Genomic DNA, 7,500 nt, shown 5'->3' with positions numbered 1-7,500 from the left:
GTGTGTATTTATACGTATATATATATGTAAATGTGTATGCATATATGTAAAACTATATGCATATGTATATATATATATGAATATGCATATATATGTCTGTATGCATATATGTAAATATATATGCATATGTATATATATGAATATGCATATATATGTCTGTATGCATATATGTAAACATATATGCATATGTATATATATGAATATGCATATATATGTCTGTATGCATATACATATGTACGTATACACCTTTGTATGTATGTATATACCTATGTATACATGCATATGCATATATATGTATTTATATACATCTATATGTATTTATATACATCTGTATGTTAGTATATATAATATGCATACACACACAGGGCAAAATTGTAAACAAAAATGTTTCGCTCAGTGGCAATGACAGGCTGCAGTACTAAATTAGTTTGCAAACTTATATTATGATTAAATGATTTATTCAGTAGAGCTGTTGCATTTTTGTATTTGTATGTATACATATACATATATATACACATATACACATACACATACACATGTGTGTGTGTGTGTGTGTGTGTGTGTGTGTGTGTGTGTGTGTGTGTGTGTGTGTGCATATATATATGTGTATATATATATGCATATATAATACACACATATATGTGTGTATATATATGTATGTATATATGAATATATATATATATATATATATATAAATGAATATATATATATAAATAAATATATATATATTTATATAAAAAAAAATTAATATTTATATATAAATATATATATAACTATATATATTATATATAAAGAAAGAGAAAGAACATATATACATATACATATATATAGACATATATAACATATAAATACATTTATTTATGTAATATATATATGTTTATATATAATATGCATATTTTTATGTATATTTAAATATATAAGCATATGTATATACACATGCATATACATATGTATGTATGTACATTCTTTCATTTCGAGTACCATGTCAGCTGCTGACGTTGGTGATCATGATTTTGAACCTAGTTCGGTCCTGAGCGAGATGAAGAAGCTCTTCTTTCCTTGCCTGCTGCCATAGCCAAATCATCACAATACATTTTTATCACATGCTTCTATCATTTCTTTGGAGATTTTATAATTTCCAGTAGTTTGGTTTTTCATGGATTTAATAGCTTTTCCAGTTTCAGATTTTAAAATAGTTTTCCGTGTCAGTTCTGTTTTCGGATTTTCTGTCTCCTTCTCAGGTCTATCATCGTTAAATAGCTCGCCGATATATGGTAGCCATCTGGTTAAGACTTGTTTTTTGTCGAAAATTACATGTTTGCCGTTTTCTTCTTTTGATTTGGTCATACTCTTAATTTTATTGTACATTAATGGCTGGTCCTTCTTTTCAAGTTCTTCTATTTCATCACACTTTATTTATTTATTCATATGTATATATATGTATGTATATACAGTATGCCGCGCGCGCGCACACACACACACACACACACACACACACACACACACACACACACACACACACACACACACACACACACACACACACACACACACACACACGGCAAAATTGTAAACAAAGATTTTCGCTCATTGCCGGTGACAGGTAGCAGGACTAAATTATGAAGTCTAGTTTGCAAACATAGAATATGATTAAATGCTTTATTCAGTGGAGCTGGTGCATTTCTGTATATGTTTATATTTACATATGCATATATATATACATAAACAAACATATATGTACATATATATACATATACATATATATACAAATATATGCGTGTACGCGCGCGTGTGTATGCATATATATTTATTTATATAATAGATATGATATATATCGATATATTTATATATATATATATGTATTAATATATATATGTATGCATATGAACATATATATATATATATATATATATATATACGTATGTATAGATTTATATAAATATATTATATACAATATGTATACACATTTATAGGTGTGTATATGTATGTATATATATGTATATAAGCCTATATAAATATATAATACATGCATATATATACATATATATGTATACACACATGTACATATATATATACATATATACATATATATATATATACATATATATATATATATATATATATATATATATATATATATATATATACATACATATACGCATGAAGGCGTCTCGTGAAAACACAAGGACCTCACTGAAGGCCACCTGGTTGACCTCGTAGTTAGGATTAGGAACAGATGATTGTTATCCCTCTTATCCCATGTATAAAAACCTGGTGCTCACTTCCAGATTCCAGCCTCCGGGCTAGTACAGTGGTAACGTGTCGGCCTCTCATCCTAGCGGTCGGCGGTTCGTGCCCCGCCCAGGTGCGAGAAGTTGCAATTGTCGCCTGGAGGTTACTGGCACCACGGCGGGTAAGGACTAAGCCGAGTCAGCACCAGCTGACCACACGTTTGTGAGTCGTCATTAGTCGACACAAACCGGGCGAGGCTCAGCTTCGCATATTTGACTTATCCTTCCAGATTCCCCCCACCCTTTAGGCAGTTGCAATCATGGGAGCCCTAGCTCATGCGTAACCAAGGAAAGGGCGCGTGGTCATACATACAGACTCCAGGGCAGCCATTGGCAGTCTTCAGCACAGCTCACCCAACGACAACATCTACCTCCTGACCACTGTGCTTACCATAGCGCAGAGAATTTTTGCTCAGGGTAGAATAATAATCATTAATTGGGTCCCCAGCCATATTAGCATCAGAGGGAATGAGCTTGCTGACCGACTAGCCGACATTGGGGAGGAGTATGCCCCCAAAGCCCATGATCATACAACTAAGCCGAAAATCCTAAAGGAGAAGTGCATGAAGGCTATGGACCACTGGCACTCTCTGAAGTAATCAATAGAAGTACCGAAGTCATTCTTCACAAAATCAGATAAGGTTACCACTGGTCATGGCAGATCATAGAGACAATGGATCGTGAAGAGAGGTGCGGCATGTAATGTGGCGAACCGAACTTACAGAGTTGTGAATACACACAATTCCTGAGACAGGGACCGCCCACAATAGCCACCGTGCGGGTAAAGAGATTATGCGGTATGTTTACATCATGGCGGCTGGAGCGGCTGCTGGCAATCCCGCCGCCACGGTAAGCACCGAGTGTCAGAGAACAAAATGAGACAGCCATAAAAAGCAGACACAAGCCGAGCCATGTATGGAAGGCCAGGCCCGGGCGAAGCTAGATTTTCGCAAATCTCAATGCATTTACTTCCAGACTAAGCTCAACCGAGGCAGCACCAGCTGACACAGGTTAGCGAGTCGGCATATTGGACTTATCCTTATCCTTCTAGAATCAGAGAGAGTGGAGAAGAGTCAGTGGACCCAGAGTCAGAGCAACAGAGGTCAAGATTGGTCACGTGATAAGCATAGTTTATTGTGTACATGTGTGTTGTATTTGTGACCAGTGAATTAACATGAGAAGAAACAGACTCTCTATTGGACCACACTACCATCGTTAAGAGGTCACCTGAAACCTTGCTTTCAGCAGAGGTTCACTACAGATAATTTTGATGACAGTGGTGTAGATATATATAGTGTACACACTATTTCGGTATCACGGACCCCATAAGTCTCTGCTTTTTTCGTTTCTGTTGTATAAGTGTGTGTCATCGTTCATAGTGTGAAGCATTTGTGGAAAAATGGCCAAGTCCCGGAGCATCTCGCTCACCTACTCTAGCAAAGGGGCAGGCTCATTGGAAGCAAAAAGCAACAAGGAAAGCCGTTGCACTATAACACGGGCGAATAGATCATTTGAAAACTCTGTTGCAGGCCATGCAAACCCCGTTACAGGCATTGCTGGAGCAAATGCTTCGCCTGATTCCCGGCGGGCAACGTGCCGTATCTCCGAAACATGCCGGGGTGAGTGCCCTCCTGACTTCAAGGTCGGCAAATGGCAAGCCACAAAATCCCACAGCTCATCATTACCATGAGCGCAGTTCTTACAGCCAGTTCATGACCTTATTAGTGACTCCCCCCCATTTCATTAGCCGGAGCCAGAGGTTCATCAGGAGCAGTTGGCTAGTACTCCCGATCCCGTGCAGATCCCCGCACAGACGAACGCCATGACGAGATGCGACGAGGTCTTAGCACTCTGTGGGGTGACACTTACTCTCTGTGGCCTGCAACAACCTACAGAAGACGAGGAGGCAAAGGAGTCCTGCAACGACATGCAAGATGGCAACCTCTATGTCTCCCCTGACATGCCAGCCCTCGACGCCAATGAGGGAGTGAAGGTCGTCCCGTTACCCGATGGCGATCTCTTTCAAAAAAACGATGACAGTCTACACTCAAACACTCGACGCCCTTGTAGGTGTGCAAACCATCTCTCCGACGTCGATCTGTTCCAGCCTGGTCAGAGAACTCGCCACAACACCGAACCGACGCACAGGATCACTGGTGGTGCGAGTACGACCGCCGTCAGAATAGCCTCGTCGTCCTTTGGTCGCCACAGGATAGTGTAAAAACGATGATAGCCCCGAAACTGGGACGACAACGATCAACGACCTGAGAACGACGATGAGTGCGGACCTCGAAGTAAAGAATAAAGTGTACCGAAGTCCAGGACGTCAGATCCCAATACATATAATATCCTCGGCGCATGACGGGAGACCCCCGCGAGAAGCCGCGCTGCGCCGCCTTGGTGCCCAGCAGGGATAAAAGTTATGAACACTCCTGCAGCAATAAAAGGACCTCTAGACGCGAAGTTACCCGACAGATGATACCCATTCGCATGACGCCTGTTAGAAAGCACCTCTACCAGCCACTTCCAGAACCATGAAGACTACCTGGTCGTAGATCAGGACCAGTGAGCTCCTGAGGGTGAATCTGGGGAAGAATGCTTGTGGAGGATGGATTGGATTGCTGTGGTGCAGGTCCCGAATGACGGTCACGAAGGAGACGGCGAGCTGAAGATAATTAGTAGTTGTGCTATGAAGATGGGCAAATTATGTGTATTATATATACATATATATATATATTTTTTTTAATCATGTTGTTATATGTATAGGTGTGATACCTTCACGGAGGTCCTTCTAGCACTTTGAGTTTCCCGCCCGGGGGAGGATTAAGGTATCTTGTGAAGACAGAAGGACCTCACTGAAGGAAAACCTGGTTTACCTTTCCTTAACCTCTTGTATAGGATTAGGAACAGATGATTGATAGCCCTCATAGACAGTTGATCTGAGCAGGCCAGTGCAGGTCGGTCCTGCAGGTGCTAACACGGTAACTAGGGGAGGCAACCGAAGCTCCCAATTATGTATAAAAACCTTTTGCTCACTTCCACTTCCGGGCTAGTACAGTGGTAAAGTGTCGGCCTCACATCCGAAGGTCGGCGGTTCGCGCCCCGCCCAGGCGCGAGAAGTTGTAATTGTCGCCTGGAGGTTACTGCTGTGGCTGGACACCACGGCGGGTAAGGACTAAGCTCATCCGAGTCAGCACCAGCTGACACACGTTAGCGAGTCGGCATTAGTCGACACAGTCCGGGCTCCCCTCATGGGCATTGCCCGGGCGAAGCTCAGCTTCGTATATCGGACTTATCCTTACTTCCAGTGTCAGAGAGAGAGGAGTCAGTGGACCCAGACCGAGTGAAGCTAGAGTCAGTGAGCAGGGTCACAACAACAAAGGTCAAAGTTGGTCACGTGATAAGTTTATTGTGTTCATGTTGTGTGTTGTACTTGTGACCAGTGAATAATCGTAAGTGCAGAAACAGACTATGCTACCATCGTTAATTGTTCACCTGGAACAAACAGAAGAGTTCGCAGGCATATCCAAATCCATAGATATTTTGCGATTTGTTCATAGCATCATAGAAAACATTGTAACAAATGAAGCTAGGTTAGATAGACGGTCTGGGAAGAAAAGAGGCAAGCAAATAATTACTCTTTTCGTTTTCCTTTGGTTTCTGAGTAATACTCTCGGTCTTCTTTTGCTTTGGGTTAAGGAATATGTGCAATCTTTTATATGAATTTATATTCCCTTTGCAAAGATCGCTTACCTTTTGTCTACAGCTGCATGCAGCTTGCAAGTACTGACAATATAATTATTTTTTTGGCCTTGCAACCTTGTCATGTCGTTTCATGAAGTACATGTTTTGTGGTGTTTCCTAGTTAAAAACTTAAGACTGAATGGTAACTTTACTCTACATTTATTTTATCTCTCGTTATCATTAAATGTTCTGGATGCTTTTCACAGTGTATGTAATGTATTTTTGCAGGCCGGGGAGATTGGCGTAAAGACATGGCGTGTTACAATAAACAATGTTGCAATTAATTGTTGCTGAATGAGAACGATTACATAAACACTTTTGTTATATACAGATCATACATTCATGTGCATTCTCTATATATTATGGAAAGGGGAAATCCTTTGTATTGGTATTAAGATTAAAAGGTGAGACGGAGGTAAAATAAAACTATTGAAGAAAAAAGGTACAGAATGTGGGAGAGTGAATGTAGGAGGAGGGGAGTCCGAGAGAGCAGCGTACAGATTACAGGAGGGAGGGAGAAACATGTTAACAGATATAATTAAGATAAAAGGATTTGGAAATGGAGTGAACAGAAGAGGATGCATGTGTGCAGTTGTGAAGTATTATTCGATTTTTTAAATCAATATCTCATCCTCTTTTTCTCTTTCTGCACATCCACTCAAAGAATAGAGTATAAACATCAATGAAAATATGTGGTTGATACATGTAGTTGCAGAATACTGTGCATTTGTAGATGGCTGTATATGAATCTAGAAGCTGAAAGGCGTAATATCCCGATAGCAGTAGTTAGATCATGATCAGATTGATAACGAATGCTATATGCAACTCTCTGAAGCATGTTGTCGGTTGACATATAATGTTTGCTGAAAATATCAGTACGCAGTGCATTTCGTGTTTCAGTTTTATACACGTTACACGGCCATGCATATTCTATGTTGATATATGTTGCATGACATTAAAAATTCGCATTGATAAAACCTGCACGGACTGCGAGGGGCCGACGACGACACAGTTATTTTACAATATTTTTGTTTCCTTGTTTTCCCCTGTTATCTTTTTGGTTTGTTCTAATTGTTTCGGCTGTCTTTGTTTATTTATTTACTGGATCACTTGGAAGTCGGGTTTTAAAATGAAAATGAAGTATATGGGAAAAAAGACGGAAAATCTTGCCCCCCCCAAAAAAAAAAAAAAAAAAAAAAAAAGTAAATAAATATGTAAACAAGTAACCCTAAATTCTTTCGCTTTGTGGTTTTCTAAAAGTATATTTTTCGCGTGAATTAATATATAAAAGCCTTTATATACGACAAGCACACATCTAATCTCTGTCAGGTTACTTGACATGAACTCGCATTTCAAAATTCATACAGGCAGATCTGTGATATGTCGTGGTACCAGCTCTGTTATTGCATTTCTGTTGCTATAGCTGCTTCATTTCTATTTTGATCACTATGCTTATGTGTTTAGA

This window comes from Penaeus chinensis, chromosome 6, assembly GCF_019202785.1.
Source record: "Penaeus chinensis breed Huanghai No. 1 chromosome 6, ASM1920278v2, whole genome shotgun sequence".
Taxonomy (NCBI): Eukaryota; Metazoa; Arthropoda; class Malacostraca; order Decapoda; family Penaeidae; genus Penaeus; species Penaeus chinensis.
This window is presented reverse-complemented; position numbering follows the sequence as displayed.